The sequence below is a fragment of the Caloenas nicobarica genome, chromosome 1 (genome assembly GCF_036013445.1).
Source record: "Caloenas nicobarica isolate bCalNic1 chromosome 1, bCalNic1.hap1, whole genome shotgun sequence".
Lineage (NCBI taxonomy): Eukaryota > Metazoa > Chordata > Aves > Columbiformes > Columbidae > Caloenas > Caloenas nicobarica.
Window position 1 is genome coordinate 23,643,536 of NC_088245.1, and position 25,980 is coordinate 23,669,515.

The window sequence follows — 25,980 nt, forward strand, 5'->3', positions numbered from 1 at the left end:
CATATGCCAAAACAAAGAGTTTTTCCTAATTTTGTTCTATTAGAATTATCCATGTCAGGAACTCCTAATATTACAATGTTTACATCAGTTTGAATCATCTTGGCACAGCCAAAAGAGTCAGTATGTGCACATTTTGGAGATCTAGAAGAGAAATAATCTAGCAGGTACACTGCCGCAATCACTTTTGTCTCCATTCAAGCTGCAAGAAAACTTTCTTATTCTAGGCTGTTTTGAGGAAAGGATGGATGGACGAGAGGGAGAAAATGATGTTGAGACACAAAATAAGTACAGCGAAATTGTTATGAAATGATCACTATAACTTCTTTGTCAAGGGCCTGCTCCAGATTTTGTGAAACCTGCATTAAGTGTAGTTGTCATGGCAAAAACATTTTTAAATGCCATCTGTGGTATGGGGCTGCAAAGGGTTTTCAACAGCACTTTCTATACCAGTACAGTTAAGTCAACAAAATACCCTTGCACATCAGCCCTTATTAAAAGAACATTTTGAAACCATTATTATTTTCTTCTTTGGGTCTTGTGGCATATTCTTTTCACTTTACCTTTATAATCTATTTAGAACACAGGATCTTTAGGATACAGATAATCCATCACTTTGTGTTTGAATAGCTTTAAGCACCAAAAGATTTTGTTCTAAAATTTTAGGCACCTCCATGGTATAAATTATAGTGAGAATAGAATTACTGTTATACATAATCCAAATAATAAGATCTTAAACAGACCCTCTAAATGAATGAGATGATTTTACTTAAACCACTAACTGCAGCTCAACAGAACTATTAATTCAGCAAATGTATTAAATTAGCAGACGATGACCCTTCATGCCTTTATCCATGGTAATGTTTAATGGCCATCTGTTTTGAAGCTTGTGCTAATCACACTGTTTAAAATTCAGAGATCTCAAGTGCAGAGGGACCTATTACTCACTTGATTCACTGCCTTCAAAGGTGCAACATGGACTTAAAACATTCAGGTTTGGAGACATAAATATATTTTTGTATGACAAGAAACTAAATAGATTTTTGATGTTTAGCTTAAAAAAAAGCATGCAGGGAATGATTAAGAAATAAAACGGCTGGAGGAGAGAGGTTTACACAGGAGGTTGATTTTTAAACTTTCTTAAGCAAAATAAGAAAATAAAATGAAAGTCAAATACATGTAGAAATTATTTAACTGGGCCTTTTAATCACAATATAGAGGAATCTGTGTCACTGACATAGAATAAAATTATTTTCAAAAGCTAAACAAAGTAATGAAAAGTAATAAAAATAATACAAATTAATATCATTACTAGTGAAAGATTAATTTTATAATGAGGGGTCAAATATTTATATTTTAATGTAAAGGATAGTCAATTAGACAGTCCTTTTTAAGGAAATTGATTATTCCACCTGTGGTGTTTTACAGAATCTATGAACATATAATGTGATTTTTAGTCACTATCCTTACGTTTATGTTGTCTTGTTCTCTCTTACTGTGTTCTTATTTAAAATTTGTTTCCTTATGGGGAAAAGGAAGATTTCCAAAAAAAGCAATCCTTACATCTGTCTTCCATCTTTTTCTGTCTGTATACTGCTTCTTATAGAACTTATTTAGAAACTACTTATATAGAATTCAGTTAGCATAAGTAAGTTAGCTTAGCATAACTTCTGCAAGCTGTGAACCTTTGAACTTTCTGCATCATTAAGTAAAAAAAGGTACAGAGTCTCAAAGCTAGAAGATAAGGAGAGCTGTGTTCCTGGAGATAAGTAAAGGAACAGAACTGCACCTAACAGAAGACAAAACAGAAGAATGTTTTAGCTGTTGTTAAGAACTTACTTTCTCCAGATGCAGGTGCAAAAGAGAAACTGAAGGTCAGAGCTTAATTGACAGCCCATCTGATGAAAATGGAGAGATTCAATGAAGAATGGAGAGACCCCAGACTCTGAGTTTGCAGTTGGCCAGGAGTGACACACAAGGGGTGAAGGCTTGGATTGTGGGGCTATAATTGGCTAAGTTTCTTCCTGCTGAGGGTCACTCTCCAGGAGGCACTCAGCTCAAGCTGCTCTTTGCTGTGCCTTGCAAAAAATTTATTTTAGAAGAATTTCTGGAATCTATGCCTGAGTCTCTGCTGTGGGAAACCTTGGGAATAGGAACTTTTCTAACAACTGTGTTGCCTCATAAGAACTTGCTGGCTTGCTTTGCTAGATCTCTGAGAGGTTAAATGATCTTTTCTGTTCCCTCTATTGCAAAATACACATGTTCTAAAGAGTTTAATTCCAGGTTTTATTAAGGCACTATTTTGATTACTTGATTCTTCATTAATTCATCTGAGGTTAATAAGTTGAATAAGTTAATTGTCCACACAATTCACAAGGTCAAGTATTTCTGGCAGTTCTTTTAGTGATCCATTCAAACTGTTGATCAGAGCTGCAGTATGTGTTTGTTTTGTTTTGTTTTTTGAGTGCAAATACACCCAATGCATTTGAATTAGTCATTCAGCAACACCTGATGAAAACCTCTTAGAATGGAAGAAACAGAGCCATACTGAGACAATTTTAGTTACCTGGTTTAGGTCTGTAGAAGAGGTAGTCTGACAGAGGTCAACAGGACCTAATGTCTTTAGGTAGGTCTTTTGTAAGAAACTTGCTGAATGTAGTACTTTGAATAAAGATCACAACTATTTCTTGTTTTGAAAATAGGTATCTCTGCACAATGAATTGTAATGTAAAAACTTTGTAGAAAGTAATTTTAAAATGAGAAATAAAAATTTAAATTTTATCCTCTGCTTTGCAAGCAGCCACAATGGCGGACTTATAAACAGTATAGTCAGGTTTGACCTGTGTTCTGCATGAGATATAAATTAAAACTGGACTGACTAATGATTCTCATAGCAGACTGTTCTACCTCTAATCTACTAGAAAAGTGGTGAAAAAGGCAGTCGTTTACTATTATTTTGTTATATATGCGGTGTATTATTTTGACGTATTTATTAAACATAAAACACATAAGCCAACTAGGTCCTCAATCATATAGGATTTTGCAGATAAAGATTAGCATTTTTAAAGTACTTACAAAAGCTATATGCAGCCAGTGTACATTATACACCATATCAGGAAATCGTACATGTGACCAAAAGTAATGTCTTAAAAGTTTCTGGCCAATACTGAGCATAAAGGACCACGGGTTCCATAAGGCTTGAATAAAATTTGTTATTCCCAATGGTGAGTGTTCACTTGTGTAGTAATGGAAACTTGAACTAACTTTAGAACTACTTCCTATATGCAATGAAAAAGAATGAAAATTGTAAAAAGATATTGTCAGGTATCAAGCCAGATGAAATGAGAATACTCACAATTATTGATCTTGAAGTTGTAGAGGAGATGAAGAAAATCCCAGTTTTATGGCTGTCCTCTTAACCCAGAAGCAATGCTGTGGAGTCAGATTATCAGACCAGCATTTCAGAGAACACCTGCTAGTCTGTTCCCAATAGACTAGTGTATTCTGTCAGGTATTTGTCCACAGAATAGTTCCAAATATTTAACAAACTTTTGGGCAATAATTGCAAAATATTGCCTTACTCTGAAAAAAGGAACAAATCCTAATGACACAGGTATCAAAACAGGAAGATTATTTCAAACTGAAGTTTTTTAGGAAAATATTTTTTTACTATGGTAATACAGCATAAATTTAAATTGGTGCAAAGTATTCTAATTGGAACTGATAATTGGAACTAATATTGTTAATAAACATTTATAACATTAATACAAAGAATAGAATTATTTAAACCACTCACTGTCATGTCCAGGAATGGATAGAAAAATGGGTGAATTTCCAGATTTAAGATGGGAACATTATAGAGTTCTCAGGAAGGACTGGAAGTATAGATTCAGATCAACGTTGTAACTTCAAAAATCAAGGGAAGACAGTCATTGAAGCAATGGTAGATTGTAACTATACTGGTGGATAAAGTACATTAGCAGCAGGCAAAAGCCATTTTAATTAGTTATAAAGACACTGTTGCTTTTATCAGTCCCATTTATTTGAAGTGATTTGGCCAAAATCTACTCTCATTTGCACAAGCACAATGTTGATTACTTGTGCTGAGCTGAAGCTAGTTACACTTGTGTAGCTGGGCATGTAATTTAGTTTAATAGCTGTAAGGGGGTAATAAAAGTGTTTAAACTTGTAAAATGTGTTTGGTTTGTTTTTTTTTTTTTGATGCATGGTGAGGAGAAGCCTCTACTCAACAAAACTATACTGCAGAGTTCATGTGAAAAGAAAGAAACCATGTAGATTTCTAGTTCAGGAATGCTGAACATCCCAGGGCAGCAGAAGTCTACTTTACTGTAATAAGCAGATTCTGCACCTATTTCTGTTCCAAAGTATGGGGCAGTAAAACAGGTATCAGTAGTTGCAGGTAAATGAATTCCAGAACAGTTTTCTTTTTTGTAAAACAGTAAGCCAAAAAATTTGAAAAGCTTCCCCATAGGTATTTTTAGCTTTTTCTTTCTACAGTTTTTGCCTTTTGCTCTAAATTTTTCTTTGTTTTTCCTTTAATGCTTTTCCCATTAGATAACAGAGTAGATTATCTAGGTTTTTAATCTTTGAGAATGGAATTTTCCATTAAAGATGGAATTTTCCATTTTCCTTTAAAAAATAGGTTTGAAATATGCCCTTTTCACTAAGCCAACATACCCAATAGTGAATTATGGAAAACTTCATTTATTCTCTCCCATGAAAAAAATAATTTTTTTAGATATTTGTGGGATTTCTCTTCACTGCACACCACCATAAAAAGTTGAAGTGATAATGTGACATAGATTAGAATGTAAATAGGAACTATCTCTTGAAACATTTAAAACAGGAGTGGAGGTAGAGTACACTTAAAGTCAGAAAGCTCAGTGGAAGAATTCCTGCTTCTGGATGACTTAACATGGCTTGTCTTTTCTAAGGATTCTACAAAATGGCAAAATAAAGTTGTCTCTGATCTGTAGAGTTTTCTAACACACACATTAATGGCCTACAGACCTAGAGGCAGAGTACATTTCTGAAACATTTTAACCAACATGATAAGTACTTTAACAACAAAACCCAGAGGAATGTGGTGTTACACATGTTAAAATACATGCAGAGATCTTTTCTTTGAAGAGCCCTATCTTTGAGGTGCTGCCAGGACAATTTGACAGAGAGGTCACCTTTGCAAAGTAATGTATATTTTGCCAGACAGATACAATCTGTCTTTATATAGCCAGATTGTAAACTTTTGAAAAACTGCAGTTCTCATGTGCTTACTTCTCAGGAACCCCCAGAAATGCCATGGCTTTCCTTCCTTGGAACAGGGGCCATTCACACAAAGGAGCAAGGAAGAAGAAGGCTCAAGCCACAGCCTTGGCACATGTTACTCTGCATCAGGAGCATTTCCTCTTAAATTCACAAATATTCTACCTCCCAAACTTACAAATGTATATGCATTAAGCACATGAATAGAGTCTTAGAGGAAGGAGCACTGTCATTTTCCTTCAACTGACTTGGAGTACTCATTTTGCCCCAGTAGTGCTAAAGTGAGAACTAGACTTCTCCATCTCTTCCAGTAAGAGACCTTTAATATTTGCACAGAAAGAGCTGCTGTGTCTTATGCTAGTAACTGATGAAGATTAATACATTCCTGTAGTACAAAAATTGTGTGATACTGTGCTTTCTGATTCCTCCATCCCAAGTTAAATTTTTACAGCAATTAGAATAAGTATAATTTTGTCTTTTTTTTCTTATTGTTTCCTATATTCTAAAGCTGTGCCATCCAAAAGACATTCAGAAAATAAAATCTCAGATAAAAAATCCCTGTTTAAACATACTGAAGTTGATTTACTACATATGTTAACCATAGGAAAAGAGAATACTAAGCTGTTCCCTTGGGGTTGCTATTAGAGACCCGAATCCATTATACTAGCAGGCTCACATAGAGCTTCCATGTGACACATGTTCTAATTTTTAAGTCATAGGTATAAACAATTTTACCTGTTATCAAATCTGACATATAAAAACCCCTCATTAATCTCATTTTTATGTACTGTAATGAGATTCTTGGCTGCATATAAAGCAGTATGACATATATGACCTATTAAGATTACAGTGCCTCTGGCAATAATTAGTAAATGCACCTTGAATTTTAATAAATAGGCATTTGAGTAGTAGCCAAAGAAGAAAAGGGGGAAAAAAAATTACATATGCCATTCCCTAAAGCAAATAGAAAAGTTCAGTCTGATTATAAGAGGCTTTAATGTCTGATATGAATGTCAACAAGAATAACAAAATACCTGTACTGGAGTGTACGTCTCCTTATCTTTCTATACATAAAAATTCCTACCAAAGACATAGACAAAAGTATTTGTATAAGCCTGTTGTGTTAAAAAGATTTTTTTTTTAACTTTCCGGTTTACTATGCTGCCTTTCATACTTAAAATAAAACACAAATTATTCACTGTCTACACTAGTGTGAAAGTTCAGAAGAAAAAAAAAATCTTCAACTTACAAACATAAACATAACAAAATAGTTATGCATGAATATAACAGTCACAAGTTCAGGGCCTAACTAAAGAGAATAGAAAAGGTAGGGTTTTTCTTGTTTTAATTCTGTTGTCATTTTTTTCCCAATTAAAGAACAAGAAACAGAAAAACAGAGAAAAATAAACCACGAAAACAACAGGTAAACCAGTTTTGAAAAGTGATTTAAGGACAAAGAGGAATTAAGTAAGGATCTTATGTACATGTGAAATATAAAACTGAGATCCAGAACAATCTCTCTCAGCCATTGCCTGACTGTGAAGAAGCCCAAGACATCCAGGAAGCTCCTCTCTTTCCTCAGCGGTCTCTTGGCACCTGCAATACTGCACTGTGTTCAGACCTGATCAGACCTGCTCAAAAACTAGGCGGAATAATATTTGTACCTTTAAATTGTAGTCAACTGTGAAAAGTAGAAGCCATCTGATCAAGTGAGCTGGAGGTCAGACCCCAGTGTTTCCTGTATTTTACAGATGAAGACAACTGGCATTTCAATGGCTCAGTCCATGACTTCTTCAAATGGCACTTTTAAAGTAGATGAGATACCCTAAAAAGGTACTTTTCTCTCTACAGCCTTTAAAGACACTCTGCCATGATTAGTATAGATGCAGGTGTCTACACCTGTTGTAGGTGATAAAAATAGCTTAAACTGTAAATGCTAACAGTCAGCAGATAATTGGATGTGTGTGTGTGTGTATGGGCCAGGGTTTGAAATTGAGTTTTTGAATTTTCAAGCAGAAACTTGATACTTGTTAGCTGCAACAAGTATGGACTGGTTGTAAATTCTGGTAACACTTGGACTGAACAAAAGCAACACATCGGAGTTCTACAATTAATAGAGAGACTTGAGAGAGAACCACCAGTTAGGAAGCTAAACGTGTGCGCATGCACTATTTATGTGGGAAGCGTGGGGTTTGAGTTTCTGGGAGGAAAGCTAGTGTTCAAAAGAAGGGCTCCTAATAAGTGATCTCAGGTAGAAAAAAAGGGTCTGAAAAGAAGATGGTGGATATCTTGACTGGAGGAAAGATACTGGAAGCGAGGGATAATCCTGGAGATAAAGAGCTGAGTGGAGTTAAATGCTGGGGGATGCCCAGGGACTTTTTCTGAAACTGGCAGCTGCAGGAGGCTGTGCAGCACAAACTGGCACAACTTTCTGCCTGACCTTTCTGGGCAGCAGAGACGTCCCTGCGGGGAAAGGAGATTGAGGCCGAGTGAACTTGGCGCTTTGTAGAGCAAGTGAGTATGAGAGATAAACAGGGTCAAAGCTCTAGTATTGAAGGTTCTTGAATAAATCCCAGTATCCAGCTGCACTGTAGATTGTTGATTACTCTGTCTTACCTGTGATAAAACCTTACGTGCCTGAAGTTGGGCAAGGTAAATTCCATCTAAACGGATGTAACTGGGCTTATCATGAAAAGCAATTGTAATCAGTTTCTTTTTTGTTATACAGTCATGAGAGGAGGACATTGCCCATAGTAAAAGTGGCATGGACCTCTCCAAGATGCTAAGCAACCATGTCTCCATACCCATCTCAGCCTAACAGCACGCCTGCCTGTCAGCAAACATCAGCGGCTGTGCAGTCGGGTCTGGGAACATCCACACTTCTTTCTTAAGCTCATGAAATCTGTCATCGCATAACAAAGAACACAGCTTTGCTGATGATAAAAATCAAGCAAATAAGCAAAATTCTATGAGCAAGTGTTCAGGGGAAGGATCCCTATTGCCAGTATTAATCTGGGGTTTTATCCAGAAACTACACAAAATGTGTAAATAGTACTGTAGGAAGAGACAAATCTCACGGATAGGATGTTGCCTGTAAGACTAACTGCAGCTCATCTTTTTCATCAGGATCCAAAAAAATGTCATCCAGAAGATGAATGAGGTACCTCAAATGCCTGAAGTGGAATTCAAGTACTTCATTTCTCAGTAATGACACTATTCCCATTCTGTCTCATCTACTGCTTCATTCCAAACCAACCAAAATCTTTCATCCTTTACATTTTCAACATTAGCATTTCCTTCATATGTGAAGTTCTGTTTATGAGGATGCCAAGATATACTTCAATTTAGACAGGTTTAAATAGATCCATGCCTGATTCATGCCTAATCCCTGTCTATGCCCAAAGACTACTTAGAAACTAGTTGGTCCTTGTCCATGATATTTAATGAGCTTCACCCTGTGGATAATCTCAGAATATTTTGCATACACTACAGTCCATATCAAACACAATGACAGTGACCTCTGCTATCAACATAGAAAGTTTTTGAGTAGATCTTGTAAGGGCCATGAAAGCATCCACAGGGGCTCCTAGAGTTTTTGTTGGAAGGGCTCTGGGCCAGCTCAGAGCCAATGCATCTTCCCAGTGGTGACCCTGAGGAGAGGCTCCCAGGTGCCATGGGGCTGAACTCTGGCCTGGGGAGGCACTTTCAGTTGAGGGTCTTACCTTGGTCCTGCCAGAGCTCCAGCTAAGGCTCCTTCTGCCCCGAAGCTGTGTGCCTGGTCATGGGCCCTGCTGAGCCACAACCATCTGTGGGCCAACATCCCAGCCTGAGGACCCAGGGAGGTGCCCCATGCCCTGGCCTGGAGTTGCATTTACTACAAAGACTTCACTGTGAATACAACCTAAACCACAGACATTAAAAACAAAAATTCAGATTTAAGGCTGATTTTGTCTCATTAGTGCCTGTAAGTAATCTCTAAATTTCAGACAGAACTCTGATCTTTGTTAGTCTTAATCCTTTAACTTTTCATACTTATAATAACTTATTTATTTTGCTTTTAAGCCCTGAGGAATTATTTTGCATCTGCTCATTTACTTTCTTACTATTCTGTACTCACCTTTCTGTAGTAGTACGTATTAATTTAATATCCCCTAAATTTCATCAGGAAAAGTTTATTGGATTCAGCAAAGAGTATATTGTCCAAACCAGAGAAAGATCAAGACTTTCCTTAAAAGACTGACTTTTTCAGCAGCGAGGAAATTTACCTTGAATGATGCATAGTCTTGTTCAAATCCCTACGTTATATAAATGCTCAGATGAATGCTCTGTTCATTGAGCTGAGTCAAAAAGATTTTCATACAAGAAGCAGTGTCCTTAATAGCCAGTGCAGAAAAATTTAAGGCACCTCAGGTAGTACTTTCCACAAAATTCTTTCTCTTGAATACAGGATAGGAATCCTATGAAAGTTAATCTCCTTTTAGTCTGTCTTATTTCCTTTGTAACTCTTTCACTTTGTACAAATAATTAGCCATTTCCAGGGTAACACAGAGAGGCTGCCTTGAATACTTAAGTCTTTCAACAGCAGTCATGGGGAATAATGAATACAATAAAATATACATCAGAATCAGGAAAGCCACTGGGCATAGAAGAATCTTGGGACCTTCTCAGAGATTACGGATCAGGCACAACTAGAACTTGAACATGATTAGTGAAAAACAATGACAAATCTTTGTGCATACAGTGACACGTTGGCAGTCATTACTGAGAAATGAAATCTCTGGTTCACAACAGATAGCTCTATGAAAATGTCAGGTCAGTGCAGCAGCAGTCAAGAAAACAAACGTAATTCTAGAGATTATTATGAAAGTAATGGAAAAATACAGAACTTCATTATGCATTTTTTGTAGAAACCCATGATATATGGATACATACTGTGTACAATACTTATTGGTGAAGATATTATACTAGAACTGGAAAAGGACTGGAGATGCGTGATACAAATGTTTAACAGCAGTGAATGGTAGAAGGAACTACTGAATAGATTACAACTTTCCAACCCAGATAAGAAGTGAGTGGGTTCCATAAAGATGCATAAAGTCATGTATGTCATGAAGAAAATGCATAGGAGATTAATATTATAAGAACTAAAGAAAGTCCAGAAAGGGAAGAAGGTACTATAGGAACAATTTCTTAATTCAGCGTATATCCTTGCACAGAACTTACATGGGTTCAAACATGGATTGCGTGAATTCATAGAATCAAAGAAAAACAACTGAGGAGTATTAAAACCAGATTTCTGTCCTGTTCAGAATAGGCTCATAAATGCCTGCCAATAGCCGTGTTGTGGTCCTGGTGTTTCTTCAGGTTTTGATGTTAGAAACTGAGTTCCAGAGGGAGGAGGTGAATTCTCCAAGGTGACACAGTCACTCAACATCAGAGATAGGGAAAAGAAATAACTGTCTCCTGGCTGTCATCCTTGTGCTTCTTCCCTGAGACAGAAAGCAAGCATGGCCTGTTTAATAGATCTCTAAAACATGACTAAATGCATTCAGTACAAAAAAAAACCCAAACAAACAAAAAAACCAACCAACCAACCAACCAAAAAAAACAGCAACAAAATCCATATGCAATAAAATGGGTTTTAAAAAATAATACACTGCAGAGAGGATAAAGTCTGACAGCAGGCATTATGTCTCATACTGTGTCTTGGAATGTGTGTATTCTCCACACAAACACTGCCATGTATTTCTCTCGGTTTGATTAGGCTCAGCTGGATGCAGTGTTCTTGAGCGAGGCACAATACAAAGAAATGCTCTTTTCTCTCCCTGTGAGAATGAGAGTGTCTGTATTTTTTTCTTTTCTTTTTTTTTTTCTTCTATTTGCAGCAGGTTTCTAAGTGGTCTAGACAAATCCAAAGGTCTTGGTTCCCTACTGTCTTGAGATAGTCAGGGCACATGAGTATTTATCTCAGTGTACTTGGGTATGAAAAAATGTAGTCATAAAGTTTCAAGAAGATTCCTACATTTCTTACTTAGCATGCAATGATTTTACATAGCTCTACTAGGAAAAAAAGCCTTCTCACATAAAACAATGTGAAGATGATGACTAGCTATGCAAAATTGAAGTCTTAGTTTCCATGGTCTGAATGAAAATGTTTGCACCTTACTTCTATCCGATTTTACTCCAATGAGCACTGAAAGGGCTGCATTTATGAAGACCTAAAAGAAAATGAAATTGCCTAGTAGTATGAATGGAAGGAAAAGCCCTTTGCTATTGCTATCATTTTTGAACACAGAGACTGCTTTCTCTGGAGATATCACCAAGGAGGAAGATATTCCCAGAAGGAAGAAAGGAATCAAGACATGGCACCTTCTCTGCAGAAGTGTCTGTTGAAGTAAATGGAGTAGGTTGCATTGTTCTACTGACTTATATGCTTATGTGAGTGTTCAGATCTTCTTGAACCAACCACCTTGCTGTTATTTAATAATCAAGTTTGTGTAGAAAATATTCTCACTTAGAAATACGGTGAATCATTGCAATGTCACTCATTTTACAGTGTATGTGGCCTTCTGTTTACACAGAAAGCACTGAACACTTGGCACTATCGTGGCAATGTTTTCAGTAAAGTTCACAAGAGCTTATCTTTTCCCTGCCCAAAATAACACAAAGCAGTCTCTGAATGTCCTCACCGTTGTTACCTTATTTGCTTTGTTTGCTAAGGCCACAAAATTCCCAAGCACCTGTCCTACTCTCTACATGTTTTAATTCAGTGACCTTTATAGTTATTTTTAAATGAGATAGGCTCTTATTTTCATGGAAATAATTTTATTAACTCATTCACATTTAGCTCTAACAGTCCTTTTGATGGAAAGAAAATACTTTTCAGCTACAGCTCTAGACTTAGTTACTTACAAGTATGCAGAAAGTGATGCTAAGATTCAGGCAATGCTCTTACAGCTATTATCTATATTTCAAGAACAAGTTTTATTGTGTTTGGGAATATTTATAATTTGTTCACAAATAAAACTGCTAATCCATCCCTCTTCTTCTGCTTCCACATTTTACCAGTCAATTTAAATTAATTTAATAAGAAATACCCATCTTTTGAAAACAAACAAACCAAACCAACTAACCAACAACAAAAAACTTGTCAACATTTTGAAGTAAATCACATTTTGAAAATTAAAAAAACCCACATTTTGAAGAATTAAAAATTTCCTGAGCAAATTTTGCATATATTCAAAAATAAAATATGCATGATATGTTAAATGTATAGAATAAATACATGCATAATACTAATTTTACTTTGATTTTTTCATATTTATATACTTTAAGTATCTGAATAAAATTAGTCTAAATAGTATTAAAATAATACACTCAGATTTACCCCATCGAAAAAAAATTACAGAACTATGTTCCTGTTAGATATTTCTACAGATGAAACTGCATTCGTTCAGTGGAAAACAGTTCTATCTAAAATATCTGAAGGACATTTGATTGTACCTTCTATAGAATTAGCAACAGAAGTATAGCAAGATAGATGCTTCATTCAGGCCTTGATCTTGTATACCATGGAGATGTACAGGAGTTTTCTCTCAGGTGTGGGAATAAAAAAAACCCCAAACCATGCAGACAACACAACCCAAATTAGAGGGAACCTAAATCAGAGCACCCACTAGTCTTCAGTTACTCTTCTAGATAGGAGCTACTGAAGGAATCAGTGCCAAGTCTCCACAAATCACATTCTCCTTCTGTTATGAGGGTGGAAGAGGAGTGGCCACTGGTTTTGACAAGTAATCCCTAGAAATAGTAATTTTCCTGGAGGGTATTATTCTCAGAGGAAAGACCTTGCTGAAGACCAGTTTGTCACCCATCTCAAAGAAACACAAGAACTTACATGCTTTAATGACAGTAAATTCCATAATCCTTTTGAAAAATATTGGGGAAAGGTTGGAATTACATTTTTAGTCAGAAATATCCATCCTGGATTTATATATTGGTGTGGTTAGTAAGATCATAATTCAGCCTAAGCTCCAGCTCATCCTGCTAAGATGTACTCAGGCACTTTTTGAGTAAGAGTGTTACACAACAAGTTATAGAAATGGGAGCCAGTGAATAATGCATAAATCAAAATTGCAAGAGGGATTTAGATTACCAGCATGCTGAGCTAACTGCAGCTTGACCATCACTTTGGAGCAGGCAGAAATCTTCCTGGCTTCCGAAGAAGTAATAAGAACTGCAGTAACTTTGGTAGCTTGGGGAAGGTGCTGGGAGCCAGAAAACTCAGTTCTTTTTCTGAACTGGCAAAGGAGGGGCTTCTACTCTTTTGTGCTCAAGTTCTTTGTGGAGATGGGAAAATTCAGTTGAAACAATTTCGTTTTCATGAAAAGTTACAGTTTCAAAGAATATATGCTTTGTTGTACAGTTTCCAGGCAGTTCCAATAAAAGTAAAATTCATTTGGGAAAGACAAACCACAGTTATATTACCTTATCACAAGGTAATATTTGCAGAGTTTTTTACCTCTTATATCACACTGCAGTAGGATATTACATTTATAATATTTCTGAACAATAACAGACACTCTCTGCATGTTCAACACCCCAACTTGACCTGAACCAGAGCTTCTAGTCCCAGAATTACCAGCGGCATGAGGAGATTTGACTGATCCAAGAAAATCAGTCTGAAACAACATGACGTGTCTGGCAAACCCACACAGGAAGCAGATGAAAAGCTGGGGATGTCCTCTCCAGCACATTGACAGGTGGATATAACCTCTCTGAAGTTTTGGCAGTGTTGCTACAATACAGCTTATGCTAAGAGGGAATAATAGCTTGACTCCAAACTTTTTTCATGCACTTTACAATGAACTTAGACTACATAGGAATTCTAACACTTCAGACTTGTCAATGTTTTCATTCTTTTCATGACATTAATACCTGCTACTGTCTGTATCAACTGCTTAGCTTAAGATATTTCCTGTACTTGAGGTTTTCAGTTCTGTATTTCTTATTATTATATGTCAAATTTTGAGACTAGCTGTCTGCTGTCACATAATCTTAATATTTCATCACACTGCTATCTCTTTTAAAAACTCAGCCATAGTTTTATGTAAAGAGATTCAATGTATACAATAAACTTAATGTCTTTGTATAAATGCAAAATTAAATGAAGAAAAGTTTTTATTCCTCCAATCAGTATTTCTGATAGAAATGCTTTTCATGGCAATGATGTGAAATAATTTCATATCTAGTGACAAAACTGGAATTTGCTGAAGTCCGTTCTGAGACTGAACTTTATGCAGTTTTATAGCAGCTGCCTAGCTTCACTGTACAGTCGTGATATGACCTGAGCATGCTGAAATATATTTTCTTCTTTTTTGTCTTCTTTTTTAATGCATTGCTAAAACACAGGAGAAATTTCACTGGTCTTAATTTGAAGGATTACTGAGTTTCTCAAATTGAGGTGGACGAATAGACTACACTAGTTTCACAAAAGAAATATATGGAAATATTTACTCAAAAATCAAGAGGCTTTGAAAGCAGAGCAGTTAATCATGTGGACAAACAAGAACAGGAAAAAAAAACTTTACTCTGCAAATAAAGGCAGTTTTGTTCAATCATAATATGTTGTTTTTACCTTTCATGAGGGAAGTAAAACTACAACATGCCTCATAAGTGTGTGTGTCACATAAGTGCATATACAGAAAATAATTTTATCAGTGGATACCAGAGGAGGATTTTTCTTTACCTAGCCATTCTTCTATTTGATCTTCAGTACAGACAACTAATGTTAAGTTTTGAGGCAATAAAAATAGTTTTATAAATAAATATTGTGCACGGTGCAAAAATAAATGGCTAAACCAGATAAGCAATTGAAGTTCTTAAAGCAGAGTTGTTTACTCTCAAGAAGACAAGGGGATGGGGGAAGGGAGGGCAACAGCAACAGCAGCAGCGATGACTTATCCATCAGTATGATGTCTGATCAGGGGCCAGCAAAGAAGGTGGAGTGAGACTTTTCTCCATGGTGTCCCATGAAAGAACAAGAGGCAATGAGTAAAAAAGTTTTACTCTAAGAGTGGCTTAATGTTGTAACAGGTTTCTCTGAGATGTTTGGGAGTCTCCATTCTTGCAGCTATTCAAAGCCCAACTGGATGCATATTTCAGCAACCTGCTCTAGGTGACCCTACTCTGAACAGAGAGGCTGGACCATACAATCTCCAGAGGTCCTTGCCAACATCAAATATTCTGTCATTTCTGCAAAAACATCTGAGCTATTTTTTCAATTTGTTGCTCCTAGAGGTAGACCTTTGCATATGGTCAGAACTGCAGCAGCCTTGACATGCTGAGAAACTCAATAATAACAAGCTCAGCCCAGGATGTAGGTGTTGCTCTACTGTGGCTTGTCTGGCTTGATTATAATTTTGTTTATTAATAAATTGTTAAAGCAAGCTAAAGACACACTACTGAGATTAATGCTAGCAAGGGCATTGGCAATGCTGTTTCCTTTTAAAACACCCTGAAAGTCCGCTTTATTACTCTTATCTCCTAAATAAGCACCTTTGCTGCCAGGGTCATGGTTTATTTAGGCACTAATACAGTTGAGCATTGGCAGCTCTAATGCTTTTTAACCGGTGGAGATCTCTACAGAGAATTTTGTAATAGACATATATGGATATATCGTTGTACACTTGCGTGTATTCTTACGTGTAGTACTTGGTGATAGCTGGTAAAATCACCACAGAGGGCTACTGCACAAGCCTGGGAGCTCACCAGCACCCTGTAATGTGTTCATGTGTTGGTAAAAACAAAGAAAAACAAAACCCAAACAATCAAATAAACAAAAAACCCACAACAAACAAACAAGCGAACAAAAAACTACAGAAATTTGTTGCAAATTATACCTTCTAACAAGCTGTTATTCAGAGGGCATTTTGATAAGTATTTTCAATAGGCATGTGGCAATTTAAGATGATGGCAAAAAGTTAGCAAATCTTACAAGGTCCTTTACAAGGTCAAGATCATTTTTTACAAATTTCATAGGCACAGAAACTAACTATTCTCATGTTGCTGGTGTTATCTGGATAATGAATAACATATGCAATACTTGTTTAAAACAATCTTGTTTCCTTAAATATCTATTGCATTATGTTGTCACTGCATGTCATTGTCAAAACAGAATGACAAAGAAAAAATTTATTGATACCTATAATGGGCACCATTATCCTGAAGATAAAACCCACCTTTATTGGTTTTTTTAATTTGTTTAGAGCAGTTTAATTAATTCTATGTTAGATAAAATCACTGTGTAAAATATAGAAGTAATATACAGAGAAATATAAGCCATTTGGAGGAATGAAAAATTCCAACCTCCTTTAACTGCCTTAATCATTAAATTTTAGAATAATTTCCTCTAGAGTACTTTTTGGAACTCATTACATCTTAACTTATTTCTGGAGTGTGGCCCACAGTCAACAGGACATAGGAAGGGTCCTATCACATAGAATAATCTATGATTTTTTTTTTTTTTTCACAGAAAAGTAAAATCCATATGTTTTAATTCTCTTACACTGGAAGAACTATATCTTGAATTCTCTAAGAGCTAAGACACTATGTAAAAACTGGCACTGCTTCTCTCTTTCATCTGTGAATACAGATGGAAAGCATGAGCTGCATGTAGCTGCTCAGCAAATTGGTAAAAGGGTTTATTTTGAGGAAAGATTATGGATATTACTGTTATGTGCATAGAGACAATTGCTTGCGACCATTATTGAAAAGTTTCTGTACTTAACACTTAAATTTTAATACATGTCTTTTGGTTAGTTCTAGGATTCTTCATACAAGGACAACATTCTTTATATAGTTTTTTGGTTTTTAATCACCTTATCCTTCTCTGGCATTACCAAGACAGCAAGTTTAAAGTTTGGGATTCTGCTAGTTTACCTAAGTACTATAAAATATGTAAGGTCTTTGGTTGACTGAGGACATGTTTCTGTGAAAGCATTCAGACCATAATGTTTCTACTGTCTTGGTTCTAAATGATCCTCCCAGTCACTGACACCAATCTATAAGTCACAAAAACATATAAACTTCAGAGGAAGCCCAAGCAAATGGTGCCTAAGCAGGGATTATATTCTTCCTCAACTGAAGTAATACCTGACCTAGAACATGGGCACAGGAATTTCCAGGGTCTGTCTTCCTCATACATGACATAATCTTTCTCATTGCATCAAGTACTTATTACTTGTGGACTTCCTGTCCTCTTAAACAAGGTGTGTTTTGCTTGTCTGTGTCAGCTGATCTTTTATACTTATCACATGTGATGCATATGCATAGTACATAAACATAAAAAACAGACAGGAAATACTCTAAATAAGCATAGTGCATCTATAAATAGTTAGTGAGTAGTAAACAACCATACAATAGAAATTTGGTCAGTTCCACGTTTAGGTATGAAAAAAGTGCCAATGAAAACACTATCTGACACAATGATGTACAATATATATGACACATACTGTATAAATAACTATTTTAGAAATGCTATAAAGGTTCTTTTCTAATATGAAGGTTAATTATTTTATCTTGCAGCTACTAGGTTTCTAATTTTGCACCCAAGCAAATGTGTAAAATGCATAAAAAATGACCAAAGGAAATGTCACATCTTGAAATAGTAAAAGAGGAGAAAAACCAGAAGTGGCAACAATTGAAGAAAGGGCAGATAAAGAGGCTGCAGGCATTTGTCAAATGTATTTATCCAGGACCTTTCAAGTATATCATATTGCTCCAAAATGTGTATTTCTGTACACTTCTGTGATCCTGTTATTTTGTTTAGATCACACTTTTTTTTGAACTAGACATGAGTAGGGAGGCAGTGCTTGGACCTACAAGGAGTGAAGAAATAATCACAATGAACATCCCTTTAAATCTCCTGATTCTACATAAATGATGCCTGGTGCCTGTTCTGGACTCAGTGACAATTTTATCTAATTAAGCTGAACTACAGTTGTAGCAAGGAGGCCTGTTCTCTCAAATGTGTTAGGAAAACAGACTTTCATGCTGAAAGAGGCAGCTTTTTTCTTATTTGTAAGTAAACAAGTACAGCACTACTAGTATGATCAGATTTTAAGTACTTTACCAAGGCTGAAAGATACAGGTGGCCACCTTTTGTTTTGATATGAAAGATACAAAAAGCAGGAGCAGAAGTTCAGATATAATAACAGCATATAAGAAGAATGTGTGAATATGTGTGTGTATACATATACATCTATTTCTGATGCTATCTATTTATATGTATTTATACACACCCATATGAAATGCCTGTATTTAGACATATACACATACAGGTATCATTTGAGAAATAAAAAGCACTGACTCTAATCTGAATTTTTTTAACAAGAAACATTAAAGGAAGCTATGTAAGGAATTTTTCACGTGACAGTGACACTTTTTGCTTACTAAAACTTGTAGTGATACCTTAGTATCTTTCCTTTTTATTATCTACCCATCTCTGTCCATATCTACTATGCTGCAAAACTGTAGACAGAAGGAAAACACACTTTTTAGTAACTGCTATCTCAACTAGTCTGCGATTAATACACTTTCATGTCCAGACATTCTTCTTAAATAAGGAAGGAGCTGACATACTCATTCCCCAATAATTCATGACTCATGACTCGTGGGCATAGAGTTAATATTTTGCACTAAGGCTTAGCATGTGCACAGTGTGAGATTTTTAAAGACTCTACAGTTATAGTAGGTGCTGTCAGCAGATATTCCTTGTCTGCTGGAAAACAAAAAAAGAACATTACAGTGTAACATAAGTCAGGCACAAAAATCAATTTTATTTCAACCTGAAGCATATAGTGCTTTTATCAAAGAGATCTTTGAGTCTCTAGTGAATTAGTGACATCTCATATATGTAATGACTTACCATATTGAAAACCACAGTATTTTCATAGCTGCAGGTAGATTTTTTTTCTGTGTTTACTATTAGTGGAAATGCAGGAGTACAGATTCTAGATTTCCTTGGACATCTTAACTGGACACCTTACAGCTGCCACTGCAAAAGGAAGTATCTGTACTCCGTTATAATCTTCAATTTAACAAACTGCAACGTGACAGCAAACTCTCTCTCTCTCCTTAGCTTTGAATCAGGAATGTTTGAACTACAACATGCAAGGAAATTTATTGCCTGGCAAGATCAACCAGTGTTGGATCAGCCCCTGATTATGCGGCCTGACTTTGGGATATACATCCTTTAATAGAAGATGAAAAGTGACATTAAGGTAGCTCTGAGCCATTAGCGATTCTCTCTCACTGTGGGAGGGACACACCTGTTTCTTTAAAGAAAAAATATAAAAGTACATTCAGCTGCCTATAGGAAGTAATTTTAAGTGCTCTTTGAGCTATTTCAGTAACACAAAGAACACCTGTTCTGGTGTATGTAGGGCCATACTATACATGAATTTTGAGTATTACAATTGTGTTTAAGAGACTGGACCAGGCTGGGTTGCCAAGTTTGCTATGCTTACTTAGGCTCGTGTTAAGAATCTTTTACATTGCTCTGCAACTCCAAAAGAAGGAAATATACAGGCATCATAACTTTAGAGCTGCCTCATGTTTTCTTTAGTGTCAATTGCTGGTTGCACAAAAGATTTCTAAGGTTATTGTTAAAATAAATGTGCTTGGTTTTGAGATATATATAAGTGCACACAAATTCAAGAAAGGTTTTCAATAATTATAAACTCCAAAAAAAGCACTGGATGTTGCAACCCTACCCACTGTGTTTTAGAGCTGCAATGTTATCTTACATCTATGTTACGATAAAAATTTTGTACCAAAACTGAGAATTTTTCTAGCAACTACATTTCTAAAGGACTAATCAAGGCTAATGCTTTTCTTCTAAAGGATAATCAGAAGAAATTATGTGAGTGCATTCTTCCCACTCTTTTAATAAGTACCAGGTTGATGCAACTTTTCTCACGGACTCAGAGACTTGGATTCTGAGTCCTTCTCACCCTCATGGTCAAGATGTCCTTCCTGGGAGCGGGGGAAGAGACCATCCTAACATCATACAAGAGTGCAACGTGCTGCATAGCCTTCTTGTTAAAATTGCTGTGCTGTTTAGAAAGGAATGCATGATTCATGGACCAAAAGGAAAGAGCATCAGCAAGAGTATAATTCCCTAGCTTGGGTATTCAGTGGCAAAGTGCAGTCCTACTTCTCATCTGGTACCACAGTTACTTCTGATGTTTATCTGGTGGTTACTTACTGTAAAATTCAAGGAGAAGAACAGCTACAGTGCATTTCATCAGTGGCCTAATTTTATCAATATTCATTTGGAAGGACTGCTAAACTAAAACAATTTGACATATGGAGGAATGGGTAGCCAGACACTGCAGTATATAGCCGTTTAATGAATGTTTAGGAGCAGATCAACAAATAGGATGGAGATACACTTGTAAAGGGAAAATAATCTGCTTTTCATTTAAAATATGGTATGAAGTCACACTCAAAATAGGACCTATGAATCATTAAGTGCATAAGTATTCAACTTTCAGTTTATGGCTTTTTAATTTTTTTAACTATTGTGTTACATTCATTAATAGTGATTTCATTCATTTACTTTTGTCAGACTGTTTTTTAACAGCTACGATGTCCTGAAAATGAATCAGTCTTATGATGAAGACTTGCCTGCATACTTGGATTAGCTGTAGCTATGACACAGGGCCACACTTTTCTGGTATGACCTGCTTCTGATATGCAACTGTTTCAACATCCATCAATTTCTAATAAAGAGACTTGTCTATGGGCCTAATAAACACACAAAAAATTATGGAAACACGAAACAGCTAATTAACTTCATGAATTTAAAGTGCTGTCTTTGCACATGAAAGCTAATTAATGATTACATGGATTTCTGAATCAAACTTCATTCCTTTGTCTTTTAATGCTGCTGCTGGCTTAAATTCAAGAGATTTGTAGCATTTTTCCTTTACTTTTCCAAAGAGGATGTTGGTGTTTATAGTTAATAAAAATATATACTGTCTATACACTCTGAATCTGCTTAAGTTTCATTGTCACCTGTTTCACACAGTTGCAAACAATTTATTAATGTTTTATCTCAGAGTTACACACTCAGCTTTATTAGTGAGGCTGAACTCGAGCATGACTCAAGAAATAGTGCCCCAAATTTTAAACCTAGATTGTTGCTCATTTTGGGATAGCCATGTGGACAAATAGATTAGGAGTCTTCCGTCCCTGTATGTGGCTGACTTACAACTAAGCACAGCAGCACCTGATGCTGAGCTGAGCATAGTTGCATCACTCAGGAGGGTGGGAAGTTTGGGCTCCATACCTTGAGTAAGTAAGTAGGAAATGGTGAGGCAGACTTCCTATGTCCTACTGACAATCAATAATCATGGCTATACACCCAAAGTTAGCAATAGATTGAAAGTATTAATAATACATTGACCTATTGTAGCATATTACGAAAACTTCAGGAATGGCTGTGCTTCAAGAATTTTTGGAAACTGCCTTGTTCCTTCTCATGGATTGCCTTGTTGCTATATCACACTCTAACTGGTACTACACTTATAACCACAATTAAAGCAGTTTTGGGGTGACCCCTGACCCAGAGATTGGTATGGAAGTGTGGAAAGTACATTACAATGGAAAAGAATACAGATTCTAGTTGGGGCCCTTAAATAAAACTAAGGCTTTTGTGAAGGTTGGTAAGACAATTGGGTTAGGATCCTGGCACAGCATGGGTCCAGACTGCATCTCTGCCACAAGCTCATGAGGCAGAAACATTTGGCAAGGCAGAGAGATGGGAAAGCCATTCCAGGTAGGAGCTACAGAAAGGAATACTGCTACTCTCTGAGATGGCAAAGTTGCTCATTATAGATGCAGATTTGCGGTAGCATTATTTCCAACTGTATGTGTCTTTGTTGCCTAAACAGCTGTTGGGAAAACAATATGACATGGGAAGCAACAGTAGAGAAGATAAATTCAGCCTCTGAATGAGCTCAATTACAAAGATGAGTAACAGTGAGACAGAAGGGTCCTTTATATAGACATCTCAAGAGCCATGAAAGCATGGATCAGCAATATCAAAACAGAGCAAAGATCAGTGGTCCTACTCCTTACAAAAGTTTCATAATAATATTTTTTTCTTTATTTTTTTCTTCAGTAAGGTAATGACACACAGACAAGTTCAGCGACTTCTTTTTCAAAATACAATTGGTTCATGAAGAAGATGCAAGTGTTTCAGCCAGTGGAAATTAAAGCAAATTAAGGACCAAGTATAAATTAGTTGTGTAACTATTGCAGAAGAAAAACCTGCCATAATGGCTAGTCTTAATAGAAGTTAATATAAGGTATAGAAAACAATTATCCTGCTCTACTTCAGCCCTGAGGTGAAACAGTGCATTGAATCAGCAACCAGCATTTCTGTATAGGGGGAAAAATAGTTAAGAGTTTTAGAATATAAAAACTTTGAAGTAGAAAGTATAAGAAAACCAAGAAAATTCTGCCAAAATGATAAGTGACAGAAGATGTGATAACTCTTCCTGGAAATATGTACAGGGACATCTCAAGAATGACTCATTAATCAGAGAACTGAAAAGGAGTAATGGGCTTGAACTGTGGAAAGGCAGTCTCAAATTGGATATTAGATATATCTGTCAAAGTACAAGCTCTGTTAAAGGAAAAGTCTTCCAGCATACTTAACATTACTTCACAAAACTCTCTATTTTTTTCATCTTACTAAGAATACCCTAGTGGTTTTATTTTTCATTTTCTGCTTTTTTTCCTCTTCTTCATCTGATTCATGGTTATTACATATTTTACTAACTGTGGGCTCTATTTTTTGCTTCTTTTTTGTTTGTTTGGTTTTGCTATAACCTGAGGTTCCAAAGCCTTCTGATTACCCAAACCACCACCAGTCTTCACTACCACATGAGCTGTGAGGTCCAGCCACACAGATGAGGAGGTTCAGCCCAGTCGCTACATTAACCTGCTTTTACTGATCCAACCCTTGATCCGGTCCCACTTCCTTCCCTCTTGGTGACAGGTTTCCATTTGCTCAGATTGAACAGATAATTTGGTACTCTTCACGCATAAATTATTTTATTGCTCTAAACTATCTTTTAGTAAGTATACTGGGTCCTTAATACATGACTCCAGTAAAAGGGAAAAGTAGAGATCCATCACCCCAGTAGAAGATCCCAAAAATTGTATAGGCAGATTTCTTCCAGAATATCGTCTTCTGAATTTTCTTCCAGGGATCTGCAAAAGCAGTCCCACAGAGGGTGACAATAACTCTAAATGGTATACAAAAAGCTGGTATAGACACTTCACTATAAGTCAGCCCTTCTGGTGAATCCTTATGGTGGCAGAGGTATTCCTACATGCTTCTCATTTATTATGAGTACAAGGGTTCATTTAGGTACAGACCTTGCCTAAAATGGTACTTTATATCCTTGCCTCCCACATTGTGACACACTAAAAAGCAGAGCACAGTCAGAACTACGAAGTTGAAAGCTGACAGCTAAATGTCAAAATCCATCATGAAGTTCTGGTTTCACACTTATTTAAGAACGTTTCGCATTTTTCTGATTACGGAACTTTTTACTGTAAAGACCTAAACCTGTGGGCTTCAATGAGTGGTTTACTAGGGTCTATTGCACTACCGCACAAACCCCTGACTATCTGAGAATAACCTAAAGATAATGATATTACTGGGGCGATTGGGAAAATAAGTTTACCAGATTGGATAGCATAGAGGACAAACAGTACCTCGCCCCTAACTCTGAAATTAATAAGGAAGGTAGAAGAAACCTGAACAAACTGAAGAAACCTGCTATATGCTGGGGCTGCTGACGTGAATGGAAAAAAATTATTGCAACATTGTACCCAGAAGAAATCATATGAGAAAACAGAATTTTGTAGCTACAAAACACTAAATGCCAAGTGAACATGGGTGAATTCTGAATTGCTTCTCAAAAGGTGTGTTCAATAGACAATAAATTACACTAAAACCTTCACAAAAGAAAAAAAAAGCCCTCTCTTATGAAAGACTATTAATTCTCTCCTAATAAATGCTGTATTTCATTATTAATCTATAAGTTTTGTAAAGTCCGAATATGTTTCTCTCCTAAATATATCAGGAATATCTAGTGTTAGAAATGAAAATATAGAGCTTTATTATTAACCTATGTGTTACAAATAGCTTTAAAATAATTTGATATATGGGCTGAATGAGCTACAAATGATTCAACATTAGACACTTGAAAGAAGGTCATCTCAGATGTAATATTTCAAGATCCTTTTTTAATTCCGAGGTGAAAGCAGGGCAGCTTCAGAATAGACACATTGACAACAGACACAGACAAATCTGATGTACTCCTTGCCTTTGTCTCCGTCTTCATCAACAAGGTCTCCCAGGCTTCTGTTCAGTGCCACCACAATGACTTGATGTTGGAGCATTTATTCCATGAGGAGAGGCTGAGGGAGCTGGGCTTGTTCAGCCTGGAGAAGACAGCTTCAGGGAGACTGAGCATTGGTGCCCTATCACACACTGGGACATATATTACTTTAATATCTGTGTTGAATATTTAATTTTACTTTCATGTCCTTTAATTTAATAATTGAAGGATTTTATAATCTAAATGTCTAAACTGTAAAACACACTGTTAAGAAAAAGAGAGGGAAGAAAGTTTTAAGACTAACAACAGCAAATTATACTCATTCTATCAGAAAAAAACAGGGCTTTGTCATATGTGAATTTATTGGATTAGAATGTGAATCTGTTAAGTAATAATGCTGTTTTGACAGCGAGTGATAAGGAGATTTTGATAAAATATTTATAAGGTTGTGTTTCTTTGACACCAATGATTGTGATTGAATATTTTTAAGGTCATCATGACACTGAAAAATTTTGACAAGAGATTTATGAAGGCATTGTGATCCTAAAGATGGATGTAGATATGGAAGTGATGTAAATTAAATGAATTAATGAAAGACAAATATATCGAGGGCTATTAAGCATAAAGATATCAATTCTGACTCGAGAAGTCAGACAGCTTAAAGCTGGGAGGTTATACCAGAGAAGTATCACTATCTGCTTGTGCTTTTCTTAAACTGTTTTTATAAACACCCTAGATTAATTACGGATGAAGAGAGGATATTATGTCAACCGGAACTTTGGTCTGACCTAATATGTACAGTTCAATGCATAAGATACAAAGGTACCCGTATTCTGAGATAAACCTAAATGAAGATATGGATTAGGTAATGAAGATTACAACACATATGTAAAAGCAATTCCTCTTTAGAGCTTTACAGAAAATGTTCCTTTTAAAATCTGTTAAATATTTTATTTGGCCAAGACAAAAAAATGGAGCTCTGACACTGCTAATAAGTTGATAGCAAGATTTTGCTTGCAATTTTTTTTTTTTTAATTTAAGATACAGAAATACTGTTTTTTTTCTCTTTGTGTGACTTCCTGTAGCAACTAGAATGAGACTGGCCAGAACCACAGCCTGAACTATGGAAAATATTATATTGGAAAATATCAAAGTAAAAAATCAAAGTAAAAAAATATTTCAATAAATACTTTAATGGAGCCTTCTCACCTCTTTTAAATAACATGATGTCAATTATTCCATTAAATATTTGAATCTAAATAGCTAATTTTAGTTT